The 18,090-nt window shown below is 33.4% G+C and overlaps 1 protein-coding gene and 1 long non-coding RNA gene across 5 annotated transcripts in view; one reads left to right on the top strand and one right to left on the bottom strand.

Annotated features, from left to right (window-relative positions):
* Window positions 1-1,282: 1,282 nt before the first annotated feature.
* LOC135693083 (prolactin-releasing peptide receptor) overlaps window positions 1,283-18,090 on the top strand; it is a 27,778-nt gene continuing 10,970 nt past the window's right edge. The window contains exons 1-4 of one of the 4 annotated variants that reach the window (XM_065211456.2): window positions 1,283-1,363; window positions 1,845-1,905; window positions 8,001-8,091; window positions 12,698-12,859. The gene's annotated coding sequence lies outside the window, so the exon portion shown is untranslated. Of the gene's footprint in view, window positions 1,364-1,844; window positions 1,906-5,211; window positions 5,357-7,823; window positions 8,092-12,697; window positions 12,860-15,283; window positions 15,597-18,090 lie in introns of those variants that run through there. The other 3 variants (XM_065211455.2, XM_089111026.1, XM_065211460.2) reach the window with 3 other exon arrangements.
* The window catches only part of LOC148958951 (uncharacterized), a 16,690-nt gene continuing 12,998 nt past the window's right edge, over window positions 14,399-18,090 (bottom strand). The window contains exon 4 of the long non-coding RNA XR_016144235.1: window positions 14,399-14,453. This is a non-coding gene — a long non-coding RNA (uncharacterized LOC148958951). The remainder of the gene's footprint in view (window positions 14,454-18,090) is intronic.

The following is an 18,090-nucleotide window of genomic DNA, read 5'->3' as shown; positions in this document are numbered from 1 at the left end:
GCTACAAGTCTAGCAAAATTCTTTTCAAACATCTTTGAACATTAAGACTCTTTTAAGCGGTTAAGTAGCTACCTTAATAACGAAAATTAGCAAAATTTATAACATAGATATTTTAATTGTGATTGGATTTAAGATAAAGTGGCTACAAGAGGCTATATGGTTTCTGCTCTGGTTAACATATAGCTACAGGGTGTGACCTAAACGAGTGCTTTTTAGATTCCTTTCGCTGTGAAGCAAAGTTCATTTAGTCAAGCTCTAAGCAACTGTGCCATATAAAGTGCAATCTACAAAGGCTGATGATGGATGTTTTCACTGATATTTTACTTTATTTTTATATTTCTTTCTTAATTGTTTTTATAGCAGAAGAGTTTATTTCTAAATTAGTAACGTTTCTATCTGTAGTAAAAAAGTCTGACACGCTTTTTATATCTACTCAGCAACTGCTATTCACATTAGAGCAAGCAACAAGATGTCAAATCATCATTGAAACATTTAGGTATAGAACACTTTGACAAAAATGTCGAATTTTCAACATGCATTTCCTAAGCTTTTTACAGACTTTTAACAGAAAAATCCTTATGGTCAATTGTGCGTACTTTATACAGAAATGCAGTGCAAACTGTCGTGGAGCGTCACGCTGTACTTATCAATTTTGAATGGTTTATGATAACGTAAGTCTTGCCACCCAAAAGTATCTTTCTAGATAATGTTAGCACAGCAAAACAAGATATCTTGCAATCCTATCAGCAGATGACAGGATCACTAAGAAGTATTAACTAACGTTTAGTTATCTTTAATAAATAGATTAAACAACTCGGGATATCCGTTTGTTTTAAGATTATAGATTGCTATTTATCTTGGAAATGTAACCAAAACATTTTATATACATTCATGACCAACCAAAACTTAAGCAATCCTTTGATAAATCGTATCACAAACAGCAATCAAACTCAGATATAGGATAATAAACAGCGTTGAAATGGTTCAGGCTAATAAATGATTCTCAGCTTGATTAACGTAAAGCTGCAAATCCTTTTCCAGACTAAGAGATAGCTTGGCCAATGTTGAAATTTCTTTCAGCAGCTACTAACTGTCCTGTGTTTCATGTTCTGAAACTGAGCAAACAGGTCGCAGGTGTAGGTATTTTTTTGATAATACACAAAGAAGCGTGTCTTTCAAAGCATACTGTTTCATATTTGCAGGTATATTTGCATCATATTTGTATCTTCTGATTGGTAACAATAACTGAATATTTACCATTTTTTCTAGGAGCTACCTATTTTCAACGTTAATTGATGTTATTCAAAATCTAAATCAAGGGATGAAGTCAAGCATAATTCATGAATTTCATTTTCCATACCAGGTATCAGCTCTTTGCATTCAAAACTCCAATAAAAAGTTTCTACAACGAATGTTTTTATCACGTTGTCGTTAACAGCCCAGGAAATTTCAGGAATGCACACGTCACGGGATGAAAAGATTTCTGTAATTTCACTTATTAGGAATAGCTAGTATTCGTAATTTGGGTTTCTTAGTGTTAATCGAGTTGTCTCTATTGTACGCAAGTTGACGCCAGAACCTGATTGTTTTTACAGTCCTTGAGTAGACAAGAGTTGCATATAACCTTTACTGTTTCAAGGCTGATATCAGTTGAGCTAAGTACATAACCTTGGGATCCCAATTTCTTCATGGAATGAACTCGAATGTGGACACATAATTAATTCACTACTCATTGGTATAATTGGCCTAGACTTTTGGTCATTGCTAGTTTCAATTGTAGATTTTGTTCTTTCAGACATCTGCTGAGGTTGAGGCATTATATTTGGATCCGATTTTCTTTTTAGTACGTATTTTGCTGTGCACTGGAACATCTTTGGAGCTCGTTAAAGAAGCAGAGGCTAAAACGTGAGTAGATAAAATTCAGACTTTACGCTTACGCTTTTTACGGACTTGAAACAAACCATCATAATTTCTATGGTACATTCTGGTTAACGATGGGTGCAAAATTGTTTAAAGAAGATGCATGCATCTATTAGGGTAAGTAATCCCCCCTCCCCTTTCCAATTATTCCCCCTCCCCTTTCCAAAAGGAAACTTGTGCTCAAAATTATTTTTTCTCGATTAGCTGGGAAACCACACGAAGATGTTTGTTCAAATAAGATTACATACATCTTTCGGGCTTATGATTTTCCTTGCTTTGCTGACAATCCTATCTATTTCGTTGTCTGAATTTATAGTTTTCTAGATCAGATAACCAATATTTCGAGTCTCTACCCTAGCTGGAAATTATTAATTTTGAAGGTAAAACTATGTTCTATAGTGACAGGTTGTTTTACTAACGCCTGAATGCAGGGACGAATGGTAACATAAATAGCCTTGAAGTATATATCTTAAATTTACTTATTTTCTAGTTACAAAACATTTTAACTGAAAACTGAAAGCTATTACAAGCAAATGCTAACAAAGAATGGGTTTGTTTAAGAATTTATGAAAAAAGGAATGTGCATCTTTTTTGCTATAGATATATTTTGCATGAGTTCTTAAAAGGAATCAAAGCACGTTGCCCCTGTGCCAGTCAATTTTCTCTTTCAGTATTCAACGCAGCTATGATAATTCTTCAGAGGAAAAAATGCAGACATTCACTATTCTTCTGAAAAATTTCAGCCGGTTTCTTAATGCACTTTAGCTTAAATCATCATTCTCATAAACAAGTTGATTTGTTATCAACATCTACGCGATAAGGATGAAACCTAGTTTGGTGCAAAATAGCAAAAATTCGTTCTTGAAAACCACATTACTTGTTGTTTATTTACTACAATCACAAGATTTCTGCATTCAAAACCACAAATAAAGATTTATATACACGAGGTTTGGCTTAAGAAAATTAAGAGGAGCCTAGGTTTCATTTAAAAGTCAAAACAGTAAACCTAAAGCATGCAATTAGAAATTTGCGAATGTTGGGTTAGAATACAGATGTGCTAGCAGACGTAACTCATGATAATATGTTTTCCTTTGCATAGATGTCTTAAAAAGGCTGAAACAAGCTAACAAAATTCGCTCTAGCTCTGAATATCGTAAGAGGACAAAATATGATACTAAATAGGACAAAATTTTTATACAAGTGAATAACTTTGTTTTCGTCGGTGGTTTGCTTCGAATTCGTCGGTGGTTTGCTTCAAGTTTTGCTATTTATTAATGGTTTCTGGCTGATTAAATGTCATTCATATTCGATTCATGAAGCAATGTTCAGTTGAGAACCATCAAAACCGTTGCTTTTATGCAGGGGCGCAGGAAAAAGGAAGCTCGCGCTCTTGCATTTAATAGTAGAAGCAATTGCTTGATGTTCTTGTGCTCTTTGCTTCATGATATTTGGCCATTGAGTCAAAATGCTCTTTGATATAAGTGCTTTGGGCATGGTATTAGTAATTATGAAGGAAATTGTCTTCAAGATGCCCCTAACAGATCGAAATATCAGTTACATAAGAATTTGTAGAATCTGGAAGTCATTTGTCAAATGCCTTTTTCCTGAACCCTGCACCTCTAGCCCTTTGGTCGTTTCAGTGACCCTGCGAGTCTCATAAAACCAATTTTAGATGACTTATTGCCAGTATTTTTGTACAAAAAAACACTTTTAGTCAAAGCGTTGGAAAAATTACAAGAATTTGCAAGAATTATAATGCTACATGCCTTGATATTTGCTACTATATTCAGAACTACAGCACTGGCCGGTAAATGAATGATTGCTGAGATTTATATGGATGAGGGTTTTTTATGTAATTAAGATCATTAATAAAACAGTCTTTCATATATGTATAGCTATCAACGTATAGTTTTAAAGTAACCAACATGCAATGTAAATGGTATTTAGAGTACGTTTGAGTACATTTTTCTTCATTTCATCAGGAGGATCAAATTTTTAATGTAATAATAGCTTCATTTATGTGTTTTTAAAAAGCTGAAGACTCATCAATATAGCCGAAACGGCCTCAAGACCGAAGCGTAAAAGTTAGTGTTTTTGAATGCGCAAGGAACAAAAAGGCAATAAAGAGTGCTAAAAAAATAGTTATTTCAATCATAGGCAAGGCATATTGTGTTTGAATTCTCTTAAATTGATGCTGAATTTGTTTGAAAAAGTTTAATTTTCCGAGACTGGTTTCTTGTGAGAGCTATGATAAAGTAATTCCTTCACAGACAACAGCAACATGAGTTTTATCAGTTATAACTCAAGACTATTCAGCTGCGAAAATTTTTGTTTCTTCGAACATTGTCCAAAACATGGCTACCTTTGTAAACTGGAACTTGTAGAAATACTTTAAAACTCATCTACTTCCATCCTTACAATATTTGTTAAGCAACTGTAATTTAAAAATGAACAAATAGCAAGCAAACATAGCGCCTTTTATAACGCTGTGATGCGTAGAGTATGTTCAACACTCTTACATCATTGACTGATTAATATTTGCTGATGTTTAGAGGGATGATGGTTTTTTTAAATTAAAATCGTTCATAAAATAGTTTGTAATGAATTTATTTAAACACCGAGAAAACCAAATATCAGGAAAGTTTTGCAAAATTTACAATATATTTGTTAATTGGTAAAACGAGAAAATTATAGAAAAAGACAAAAGGTAGGCAGGTCAATAGGTCAGATATGAAAGTCTATATCCCTCCTTGAACAAAGCCAAGCTTTTTATAGCCTATTCAATCGGTATTGTTTATCTTACATTCTGTTGAAATGAAAAACACCTGGCCTTGACTCCTGGTAGAACGTTTGGCAATTCTTCTTGGCATACAGACAAGTGTATAAGAACAGGCGACTGACATGAGTTCGAAACATCTTTAAGTAGAAAAACATTATCCTAGAAGTTTAAATGTAATTTGATGATGTGCCATGTAAATTTTGCTAAAGACGTGACTCATCAAGTTAAGATTAAATGTGAAGAAAATGTGATAAGCTGTTGTAAAAGTATATGCGTCATTTATTAGCATTATCTTGCTTGGTTGTAGAACCAGACAGTTATCTTTTAATAGAATTTGAAAATAATGTACCACGCCTAGCTCAATAAATCATAATGTCAAGTTCAGAACTTGAGTTGAAAATTACATTAAGTAAAGCATTGTCTAGATTACTTATAACTTTCCTGAATTCGTTAATCTATTCATTGATTTAGATTGATTATCAGTCATGTCAAATCTGTGACCAACCAGCGCTGAGTATAGTTTGCTATGGTCATCTCCAAAAAACCAGATACAGGTATTATCAGGTTCATGACGGCTGCGCGTGTAATGACTGAATTTAAGCTTCAAAACGAACAAATATCAACATTTGTGATGCAAATTCTTGGCTTTACATCAAAGTAAGCATTGCAGTTTGATTGAAATGCTTAAAAGATTCATCCTTCTTGCCATTTTTCAGTATTTTTGCAGGCTAACGTCTGTCTTCACGAGTATTATAGAAACAGTTTACTGGCCATAAAATGATACAATGATCGATGTGATGCCAAATTTCCCTTTGAAAATAATCTATAGCGTTTATGTAAAGTACAAAAAGAGATATTGAAATCGAGAAATGCCGAGTTAACTTGACTACAGTCAAAGCTAGAAACTTAACATTTCTGATTATATTGTTAAAGAAAATATAAAAGGCAGTAAACTTTCGACTAACAGTAAATTCTTGTGGACATTTTGTCATATTTAAAGAAGAGAAAAAGAGTTGAAGGCAGCCCATATGATAAGCATCTAGACTTTTCAGAATGTTCTTTAGCATTTGATGGACTGGATCTTATGTTATTGACAGAATCATAGAAATAGACTTATAAAGTAAACAGTAAGAGGACGGAAACTAAAAGAATTACCTCTATATGATTCAATTCAATCTTATTTAAGCAATCCCGTCATGAACTATTAGAAATATTTTGTAGTATTACTATGTTGAAGATTTCAAAGACATGTTTTCGAAGGTAGGGCAGTGGATATACTAAAAAAGAACTTTTCAAGCTCTAAGACATGTCTGTTTAGTCTCAGAATCTGTTGCAGTCTAATCTATATTTCATGCCCATTTTTCCTTGTAGCCTTAATTTACATAATATGTTTATGCAGTTCTATAAAAATTTATAAGAATAGTTCAGTAAAGCTACAAATTTATTTTTCCTCTATTACCTAATATGCATTCTTGGCTATTTAATCGAGAAAATTCTGTCAATGTTTGCTTTCTCCAAAAGTGGTCATGGCAATGCAAGCTAGAAAACTTGCAGGATTTTTCTACACCCATGTTTTTTACGTTGCAGAATGGAAATATTTTCCCATGGATATTCATCGTTTGAAAAATCCATATCTTGCTATCTATTTGATAACGGTCTCAATAACGAATATAAAGCAATAAAATTGTTTTTTGGATTCTTAATAACATTTTTAAGAGCATTAATGATAAATCTGAATTTCAGACTTAGGACTAAAGCGATTTCACAATACAATATAATAAAAACTCACCAATCAATGCATATTTAAACGTAATAAGCAAATTAAAACTTTATGAAAAGTGTAAACAGGATGAAAAATATCCGTCTTTTGTTTAAATCTATATTTGTTTTTCCCATGTTTTCGTGGAATAGGTTCAATAAATCTCAAACTGACTCTAGTTTAAATCTCTTTTATAAAGTCTTTAACTCATTACTGTTAAATTCTGTTCTGGACTAATACATGTTGCTGTTTGTTGGCATCTTCGCATTCGCATCCGACTGAAACTTTCAAACTCCAGATAAAAAAGATATTAATTCACAATTTGTAGCTGCAATGCTTTTAAATTGCATGACATTTTGACCATCTCATTGCATTCACGTTCCTTAGCTAGCCAAGGGCGATGTAATTCATGAATCTCTCAGAATATTAGAGCCCACTAGCTTAAGCAGTATTTCTTAGGGTATTACTTAAAAGATAGAAAACTCAATTATACTTACAAGATATAAAATTCACAAACTGCACAATCTATGAACATCAAAGCTCATTACCTCTTGTTAATCAAGCTTTTCGTAATTGCTAATAATCAGACGTTTGGTCTGCAGGAAGACATAAATCCTGATTCCATGTTTTTTGAAATACTAGAACGCCATTTTTGGTGTTCTTTTCAGCTCTCAAACAAGAAATATGCACAAGTGAGCTACCTTTACAGTTTCTAGTAGGCAAGCAAGTTATCTTCGTTTCTTGTGCTATCAAATTTTGATCGCGAATGAAAGAATCAACTTTTGATTTTCTTAACCAAATGTATTTGATATTAATATGATATCCCAACTATGAAGTGTTTTCTTTCAAAACATCCACTAGATCATAAAATTATTTTCGCACGATACCGATATGCGATCACACCTTTTCAACGAACTTTGATGAACGGTAATCTAAAAATCTTGGAGCTACTGTCGTCACATTTTTGACAGAGTTGTTTGTCACTGTTTACTTTCTATTGGTGAAACTTGTCATATTGACGGACATTCATAATTAAAGCATTTGCCGCCAGTTACAACAAGGATGTTTTATTATTAAGCCAATCAAAATCGTGTTTTTAATCATCTTGATCGTATATTTGTGGCTGCAGTTAGCTACGTTTTTTTAATTTGATCCAAGATAAGAATATCTTCTCCGTTAATCTCTTTCATCTGCAAACGGCAAATGAAACAGGCTTTGTCCCGCTAAAAACCATGACGTGTGGTCTTTGGACTAAGCAAATTCCATACTATTGCTAATTCAATCAAAACAAAAATCAGTTGCTTTTATGAGATTAGCAGATGTCCATCTGACGTTGTATCAATTCGCTTCACATTTTTTATTCTTAATCTTTCCTATATACATGCTAAACTCTATCTACAGAAAGATTGCGCTCTTCTTAGTTCAACTTAGACCAGTTATCTTGTCAGAAGTATGATTAATTCATGACAAGATTTTATTTCTTTCAGTGATGTTGTTTGTTATCTCATTTTCAACAATTTTCTTTTAATCTATCTTAATTAGAATTTGGAGCTATTTAAAAAGCAGTGCAGGCAGAAATTGCAAAGATACTCTGAAGGATGCTCGGTATAAAGCAAAGAGCAACGGAGTTATGGTGAGTTATGGAATGCTAAACTTTACTAACAATTTTCTAATTCAAAAGTGGAATCATCCTAAATTTTATTTTTGATAGGGATGTATCGCACCGAATCGGAAACAAATTGTCATCTTTGCAAACGCCTGCTGGCCCAGTATCAGGACCATGTTACACTTAAATTTTTTAAGCTCATCATAAAACTGCACTTTCAAGATGATGAGGCAATTATTATATTATAAGCCAATTATTATATATGATGAAGCAATTCTTACAGCTGCTTTCTAAATCTATAAAAAATAAATAATTGACATTTAATCAAAGATGTTTTCTTCACTTTCATTACTTGATCGTCAAAATCGTTTTTTCAGTTTCATAAGATATTTATTCTGAGTGCTATCACAAAGCTGTTTTTAAATAATTGTGGAAACATAAGTTTCTGCCCAGATTGATTGGATATTATAATGAAATGGTTCCCTAGAAGAATCGCCCGAGGGCTGACGTGCCATGTATAAATACAAATAAAATAATGTAGTTGAAGGGATTGCCTTTTCTCTATCTACCAAAGTTTCAAATATTACAATTTTATATGATTGAAAACTTAGGCGAACAGAATTTTGCTTTACTAAAAAGCGTAAAGCTGAGCGTGGTTGATCAAATAGCACATTTGCAGAACAAAGATTTTTTAAGAAATACTAAAGCTAGTTTTAAACTTAAGGTTGGACTAAACATGCAATAAATTTTTAAAAAATTCGCAGTTTGATAAGCAAATAAGCAAAGAAATTAGTAAAATAGAGAGCAGAGAAGCATAAGATGGCATTTGTGAAAACAAATATACATCAAAAATGACTATGGGAGACAATGGTTGTGTTTTACCATCCAAATCATGGTGTGAAAAGCTCATTCAGTTTAGTGCAATAATTTACGTTTTGGTGAAAGAAAACAGTGTCCATTTTTGTAAATCTCTTACTATGGTTAAAGAAAATTCGAGCTTCTATGTTGCTTTGTTAAGTGCTGGGATTCTGATTAAGTCAGTGCTGGATTTTGTCAATTATATATTTTCCTCGTTAAAAATATTGTTAGCCTGACTAGTTTCAACCTTGCTCAGATTTTGAACCTAACACACATTATGAACCTGTCAAGCCATATGATTCGAATTCGTTCCTTACCGAATTAATACAAAGCAACACACATGATTAAAGCACTAAGTCTCTAAAACTTTGGTTTTACTTTTCAAGGCCGAAATGCTTTCCGAAGCAATAGTGGGGTGGCCACCCAATAATAGAAAGAAAAACATAACAGAAGTAATGAAATGTTTTTAATCTCACCAAAAAACTGCTGTGCTTTCGGCATTTGACTTAAGTCAATAGCAGGAAAGATTGCAGTTGCAGAGTTTTCATGCATTTCCATAGCACGTTGTCGCAACTAATAGAAAAGATTCTATGCTTTGCAGAAAATAAATCAATGCAACATTTTTATCAAAGATATGCTTTGAGTACGGCAAAATCTTTGGCAAAGAGCCTGAGGTGGAATTTTGCTGAGTTAGAAGTATGAGTTGATACGCTCTTTCATGACTTTCATTCTTTTGAATCCACGTTAAAGGTTTAGCGTATCAAGAGGGGTACGATTGATGAGTCAAAGTTGTGAACTTTTGCGGATCTTTAGACAGCTGCAACTAAACGGAATCTTGAAGGAAAAAGCACCATAGGTTTTGTATGCACGCTTTGCCTTTGCTTGGTTGGACAAGTCAAAACAGCACTGGTCTGCATTTGCCTAAACAGAAATATTTCCTGACTGCAAATTTGCGGGAGTCATTATTGAAAAAAGGCGATATTTTGCCAACCCAACAATGTAGAGATATTACAGAACGTACAGGACATATGAAAGTCTTCAATCTTGCAAAATGGAAATAAATTAAAATAACTCAAAATGTCAGATTACTGCAAGTTTTCGGTACCTCTGTGTCCTCAGCCGCATCCTTGCTAGGCTTTACAAAACCAACTTTTACGACCTTCTAAGATTAAATTAATCAAAAGTTAATTATTTTTGATTCTCTGTTAATTACTTGCAATCACGCTAGTATTTCTGGCTGTTTAGAAAATAAGATTATCTCTTTCCGTCAAATTGTAACCTTTTGTGAAAACTCAATAAACCACGTTCTTCTTACTTTTGAAGATGCCATTATTAACAGGGAATTTTTCCCCTTAAAGAAAAGTCTTTACTTTCCCAAAACAGGAAGAAACTTGAATTATTCTCCTTCCTATTTCTCCTCGATTACCCAAGATGATTTTCACTGCTAAATGATTATGTTCAACCCTGAAGCACAAATGAAGCTGCTTACGAATCAAGAATTTCAAAAAATTTTCTATTAATCTCTTCTAGCGTTCTACAATTATCTAATTGAAAAACAAAGAAAATTCTGAATAATAAAGTGAGTTAAGGCTGAATAATAAAGTGAGAATAATAAAGAATGGTAAAGTAAAAATAACAATAATGAACATTTTTAAGGAACAATGGACAGAAGCAAATGATAATGCATTGAAATTGCCATAAAATGCTCTTGATTCTCTTCAGCTCCAAATCCAATACAAAAATCTTATCGAATCTTAGTTCATGTCTAAGCTTACATGTTTTCATTTTGAGTTGAACAATCATTGAAGCATTATGGATAAAGAATTTCATTTTTTTTATCCTTGAATTCATTAGTGGCAGTTTTTAGGAAATCTAAGCTTTTTTTATAAAATGATAACAAAGATTACGAATGCATTAGCAACGGACATTTATTCTTTGGGAATTTTCTAAAATGGTAATCAGGATTGCTGAATTATATTAATTTTATACATGGAAGGATATGTTGTCTTTTCTTGAGACATTTGTAGCCATCACTTTGCTTGGTGTTTAAGAAGAAATCTTGAATATATGCAAGCCAAAGATTTGCAACCTTAACATCCCTTTGATGAAATTTGTCCACTGAATGAAAATATCATGGCCATAATGTCCACCCAGAGACGACATCCACAGGGGAAATGTTTACTGTTATTGAGCTTTAATGAAGAAGGAGACTATAAACATTTTTACAATAAAAGATTTTCATTCTCATCACAAGTTGAAAACACCTGTAGCTTTACATTTAAGCTAGATGAATGCCGTGATGACGGGTGGCTGAAAGAATTTCTCAAAATATGCTGAAAAATTTATAATGTTTTAGCATAATTTATATGATTAACATAATCAAAATACGTAACATAATCACGCTGTCAATGTAATTTTTTAGAAACTTGATTCCAGAATGGATTAGAGCTCGTAAAATCAAGGACATATTTCTATGACTCGCAGCTATAAAGATATACGGAACAAGATACAATTAATACCGTTTCTCCCTTTCTCGATGCTTAATTTGAGGTAGTTACTATAAAAATTCAGAAAAGTACCACCCTTTGGTGCCGCCACTGGATATCATTACTTTAGAACTTTATAACAGCTCCTAGAAACAAGATATATTTGTCAATATCCCATTTTTTTGTTTTTCCAGAGGTTCTGGCTACCAGGTTATGAACAAGGAAAGAACAATGTATTATTACAAAACCGGTTGCTTCTCTCAAAAACGAATTTTTTTAGCACAATGAACGTTTTTTTTTTCAATGAACATGCATGGAAACCAAAGAGAAATAAACATATTCCCAGTTTTAGGAAAACAAGGTATAAGACTTGATGCTACCATGAGCATTGCAAACAGTAAAGGAATTTCCAAAACGCGCTTTTGCAAAAGATAGCAAGACTGGTCATTCTCTTAGTCTTAAGACACTTCTACTAAAAATTTCTTATTTCAGCAAAGGTCTTTCTTCCAAAAAGTTTTTGAAATGTATGATTCTTGAATCTTCACTGTATCATTTCAGTGAACAGCTTTCAGGTGATGGAAATTCAATTAAAGGACTTGAGCTTGATATTTTTTCACGAAAGCTGTCAACTCAAAAGAGGCTACTGGAATAGAAATACATACATATAAATCTTAAAATATCTAATCAGCTATCCTGATGATTTAGGCGTATGTCACTTCTTGTTCCTATTTTCATGACCCTTAGTATTTTCTCCCTTACCAAACCTTACGAAAGGAGAAAGCTAGTCATGTCTCATTAGTGGAAGGGCGTCGTCTGGACAAGTTCGTGTAAGACTTTTTTCCTATCTTCTTGCATCGTTGAGATAAATTTCTGCTATTGCCACTTTTGACTACACATCTCTGTCTTTTTAACTTCAAATAGAGTGATAACTTCTTGAGAATATCCAGACTTACTAAAACAAACCAATCGTTGCAAGGAAACCAAGGCTTGATAACAGCAGCCGTGAAATCCAGCAAAGTGTAGATATAGGAGCGATCTTTCGTGGGCAGGAAATATTACCTGTCTAACCAAAATTAAGTGCTTTTGATGGAAAGTCTATATGTGTGCTTCATATCTAACCTATTTAATCCGTAGTGTCAGCCACATCTGACGGCTGACTTCAGTTTCCGTGGTTTTTATGCTTTCAATTAATGCCTCAGATTTCTAGGCTTAAATAGGTTTGATCAACTATGGATAGTAGGTTAATCAAGAGATCGTTTCTGACGCAATGTGTTTTCTTTTTACTACAGAGCTTGCACTTTCTATGAATGAGTGTTGTTAGCTGCCCCACCATCCTCAATAACCATCTATCAAAGTGTATGCAGGGAGAATGAATTGATTTCAATTATTCCAGCCATCATCTGGACGCCTTCATTCTTTGTATGTTGCTGAACTCTTCGAAGGAGACAGAGGTAAGAAATTTCTTCTTATTTTGACTGCCTTAAATGTTTAGGGACCAAAAGCATTTCTTTTTGGTTAAGACCACCCCTGGGGTTTGGGACTTCATTGACCAGAACTTCCAAATAATCAGCTGTTCCACTTTCATTCTTTCAATCAACGAATTTCTTATTACAATAGTTTCTAGCAATCTTTTTTTATTTATCAAAAATCACTTATTTAAGTTAATTTTTTTCTTAATTGCTCTGCTTTTCAATGTTTGTCTTACATCCTGGCATGATGGATATTCTCACTATTGATCCATTTTCAATATACGTTCTTCTTGTTATTGCTTCATTCGCTTTTTACTTAAGGCAAGTGAGGGCAGTTAGAAGTTATCCTATTTCAGTATAAGTTTGGTAAGTCGAAAAATCGTCAAATACAGTTTTAGTTAAGTCAGAAGTTTTGTTTCATAGATATGCTCTGCCCATTCAACGATCTACTGTTTCTTATTACCAAACTGCATGTCTCGCGATTTACTAGCAAATGAAATAGATTTTACGCTAAAAAGAGCTTGGTTCGTAGCATCCGATTTCTGGTATGTTGCACTGAAACTATGCTATACTGAAGCAAAAATTCAAAGAGTATTGACATGTCTGAGACCCATTTATCTTCTTATCTCTGTATTCACTTAATCGCTAAAGAGGATCGAACTCAGCCTTTCAGCTAGTGCAAATTAGTTTAAAGCTCACTTTCAGAAAGACTGACCCGAGTTTTCAGGTAAAAATACTATCAAACTCTAGAGTTAAAAGTCGAAACATTGCTTAAGATATTAGAGAATGGATTTTATTATTGAAACCAGTGATTGCCGACTGCAAAAGTGTTCGTGTCGGAAAATATCTTCTAAGTCTACTAGAACCATGAGTTAGGAATCATTTTTGCATACACGTTTAAAAGCAGAGGGCTGTGATTGGTACAGTGATATTAACAATTTTGTTACCCCCAAGATTTTATAGTTTTCTGTCTTGAAATAGAGTACCATAGACCAAAGACTGCCATAGACCTGTAAGTTGATAGCAGAACTTGAGAGGACTTCGTTATACAAAACAGACAAATCAGCATACCAACGGCTGTTTGGTGGTACTGATAATGATGATAATTGTATGAAAAGCAGATAGTCATCCATTTCTAAGTCGGCTTATGGTATTCCATAACCCAAAATAATTTAACGAGACTTCAGAAATAATCCTAAAGCCCTTTCCAGGAGAAGAAAAGATAAAGATAATTCATAGGTACGGTTGCAATTTCATAGGCGAAATGCTTTTTATATTCTCAATTACTTGTCCTTATGCATTTGTAGGCTACGTAGATTTTCGTGCAACGATTTGCATTAACTTAACACAACATTCTAAAGTCAATGTTAAACAAGTTTTCCACTATTGGATTCCCTCGTTTATGATGCTTCGCTTTTGGTATTTTTTGTCTCTTTAAACATAGATGGTTTTGCTCAGATCCACACTTTTTGAACGTGAACGGAACATCGGCTTGAAAAAAGAATTTGTACACGAAACCTTTTAGTTGCTAATTTTGTTGTTTCTTGATTTTCTTACCAGTTTCTTCATTAAGCACCTATTTAAAATTTGGAATGTAAAATGAAAATTAATTGGCATTAGTACTCATTCGATTGGATTTGAAGCAGCAACACAATAAAAGAGTATTGTCATGATAGAATAGCTGGAAAGCCCTTTCGTCATTCAAAACTTACAAGTTTACATCGATTGTACAATTTTTTTACAAAATGTCTATTGATAAATTGCTTGAGAGACCAAGACAAGTTTAAAAATTTTCGGTAAGCAGACAGGCAATAGATGTTGACTTATTGTGTTTCTAAACCTTTTGATCCAGTATCCACACTTGATTTACCCTTTATTTTGACCTTGATATAAGCTTAAGAATGGACTCAAGCCCCACCTGTACACCTGCCTGCCTACTACGCTTATGCAGGTATGACATCATTCTGTATACTGTTGAATTATGTTTCATACGCTTCTCAACAGATTTAATGACAGGCATATACTTGTGACTATGTAATTGCTTATTGAAAATCCAAGCGATGAGTCAGTAGTGGTATCATGATTACTCAGAATACACAGTATTTCTAACAGCGCTTATAAGCAACTAGCCTGGCAAAGACAAACAACATAGAACAAACGATTTTCCCGCGACGCGAGCAAATATCAACACCACTCAGCATGAGCATACATTCAATCAAAAAAGTTTTCATTACCCAAAGAATTTGTTTGCAAGTTTTATTGCTAAGCAGGATTTTTTGTAAACGAGAAATTGTTGTTGAAGTATTAATTAATTTACACAGGGCTTCAGTGAGTCTCAATCCTCTGCAAACACTTTTAAGACAATCGAAAATCGCCTGAACCCGCTTTGTGGAAAAGTGGTGAAAACACCGCACATAATGCCTCGCTGTCCGATCAGCTAAAGATGCTGTATATCCGAAAATTAGACTTCGGTAGCTTGTATACTTCTTCGTGGAATTCACCACAACTGTAAATCTTGATGCAAAGGTTCATGACATTATAATCTCTCATGGTCTGTCTCGTTATCTGAAATTTATGGTGGATGTTATAGGTATCGTATGATGATTCAAAGCCAAAAGATGAGTTAGCATAATTTCACTTAGCATAAAGGGTCACTTTGTTCCAAGCACCACGGCAAAATCAGAAGATATGTTTTGGATGGATACAACTCTTGTCAAAGGTATTTTCATGTTGATTCGTTAATAAAATCTTCGTTCATAATCCTAGGGACGCTTTTTGTGTTCATTGATAAAGCGTAAAGAAAGCGGAATTGCAATGCCAGACACTAGAGCCAGAGTACGTTATTTATGGTATCTGCCAACTCTTATTATAACTTTATTGTGGCTGCAATTAAGATAAACGTTTGTGAATACATTTTAAAAATTACTAGACGTCTTAGCAAACAAACATCGTCCATTTAAGACTTCCTTTCTATCTTCTTTAAAACTCAAGCTTCAAAAATTGCATAGTTTTAGAGCACCATCTCTTAAGAACTCAACAAAAATACAAAAAAATATATTTGATAGGTTAGTTAATTGATCTGCAGTTCAAGAGAGTATATGAATGGGTAGTGATGTATAGCGTAAGTGTATGGATAATGAACGAATTCTATAAGTTTTCCAGACAAACTTTGATGGTTCATTCAAACACTGAAATTTGACGTGAATCATTCGAACATACTTTTCTGCACTTCGGTTTTAGAGAGTTTCGCATTAAAATAAGTTCCCTTAAATTCACTTTGAATAATAGAGATTAATCATAATAAAACTTCTTTGTTCTTATACCAGATAAGATTTTATCGACAGTAGAGCTAAAAGAGACATAAAACGATTCACTCTGTCAATTCTTTAAATCCTCTTTGAGACTATTAAGTATTGCCAAAACGTCCAAAATGGCGAAACGGTCTATGATCTAAAAAGATTAACTGAAACTGCTTTATTTTTATGCAATAATGACTGAAGCTGACCTAATAAGCACCTTTTTTCTACAGCTGTCGAAAAGTTTTTAAAACTTCCACCAAAGAGGAGCACACAAGTTTAGATGTATTTAAAAATATGAGCGTTTTTTTTGCTGCTGGAATAATAAAATTTTAATCACACTATGCTCATTATATAATACATTTATCGCTTTCTTATAGCAATCACTATAGGACTAGGGAACTGTGATGATCAAACGCCGTGATTACAACGATTAGCAATTTCATCATCATCATTCCAATCTTAGCTGCCATTGTCACATCCATAACTATCACCTTTTCAATCATTGCAGTGCATTACTGTTCGGGGTTTTCATCATTAATCCATCATTATTTTCTTTACTGGTCATTCTATTTGAATAAATCATCATTGTTAAATCACGACTATCGTTTTTGCGATCATCAAGATCATTGCCACGCGCCATTGCTTTGATTTTTCATCTCCAATCATGATAAGTCACCATTAATCATAATCAGTGTTCATAGTCACAATCATCTTTGTGGTTACAACAATGATTTTTACGGTTTTTTAAGGGGATAATTCCTTAGTCATCAGTGATGATTCAAGTATTAAGTATTCATCACTGTATTAAGTGTCAAATCAAAATTTATTTTCCGATTTGTTGTCTACAGCATTGAAAGTATAAAAAGGCTTGAGACCACTCAAGATTACTTTTACATTTATAGTGCAAATTACAGAATAGCAAACTGGTCAACAGCTAAAATACACTGGGAGTGAAAGAGAACGAGAGTTACAATCATGACCTTCAAACCAGTATAATCGTGACCATATCTGTAATAAACTGAATTCTATCTTTTTAATATCGTAATCAAGTGATCTGGAGTAATTTGATGTGCTACTTGGATAACGCCTCATTCAAATCCATTAAGCTCTTTGAAGTGTCTTCTTGCTAAGCCATCTACTAACATCATACCAATCTTAAGTATTCACGAGTTATGAATGGGTGATAAACAAAAACTCTAGTGTTCTAGAAACAGTGTCAGTACTTTGTCATTAGATCAAGGAGATTTGCTTCTCGCGTAATCAAGCCATCAAGTATTGAACTTTTCGCCTTCCATGAGACAATTTAATTAGATTTTGACTTAAGTTGTCACGTGACTTTTATTAGCAACTGCTGCATTGGGAAATTCATATTTCTATTTGGAGTTAGAAATGTGTTTAAGGAAAACATTAAAAATTGCATACCAATTCTACAAATCATTTTATGGCAGTTCTATCGTAAATGCCTCTCTGCTCTGATCACTACATAAAATCTTTAAATTACACAACCACTTGACTCACACGCCTTTGGTGTCTAGAACAGGACGGTTCTAACTTGCTACTCCGAGTAATGCGATCACCAAGCAACTGTAAATAGAATCATTTATTTTTTTCTTGATTTATTTACTTCATTTCTTTATTTTTTCAATATTTCGTTTTCCTTCCAAAACTTCATTTAATAATAATTTTACTTTTAAATTATGGTCATGAAATTTATAAACTAAATCTAGAAGGTCTACGATGCATTCTTGCTGCTAGATAATAAAAATATTGACTGCAAATTTTAGACTGCAAATATATTTTAATGGGCCTTTTCTAATGGGCCTAAAACCGATTTGAAAACTTTTCTGTTAATGCACAGGCGATTCAAACTATTGTATAACATGGAACAGTCTTTTTGTGTTTTTTATTTTTCCC

This window comes from Rhopilema esculentum, chromosome 11 (genome assembly GCF_057945365.1).
Source record: "Rhopilema esculentum isolate cy_ngs chromosome 11, ASM5794536v1, whole genome shotgun sequence".
Lineage (NCBI taxonomy): Eukaryota > Metazoa > Cnidaria > Scyphozoa > Rhizostomeae > Rhizostomatidae > Rhopilema > Rhopilema esculentum.
The sequence above is the reverse complement of the archived record's forward strand: the minus strand, read 5'-3'. Positions and strand labels throughout refer to the sequence as shown.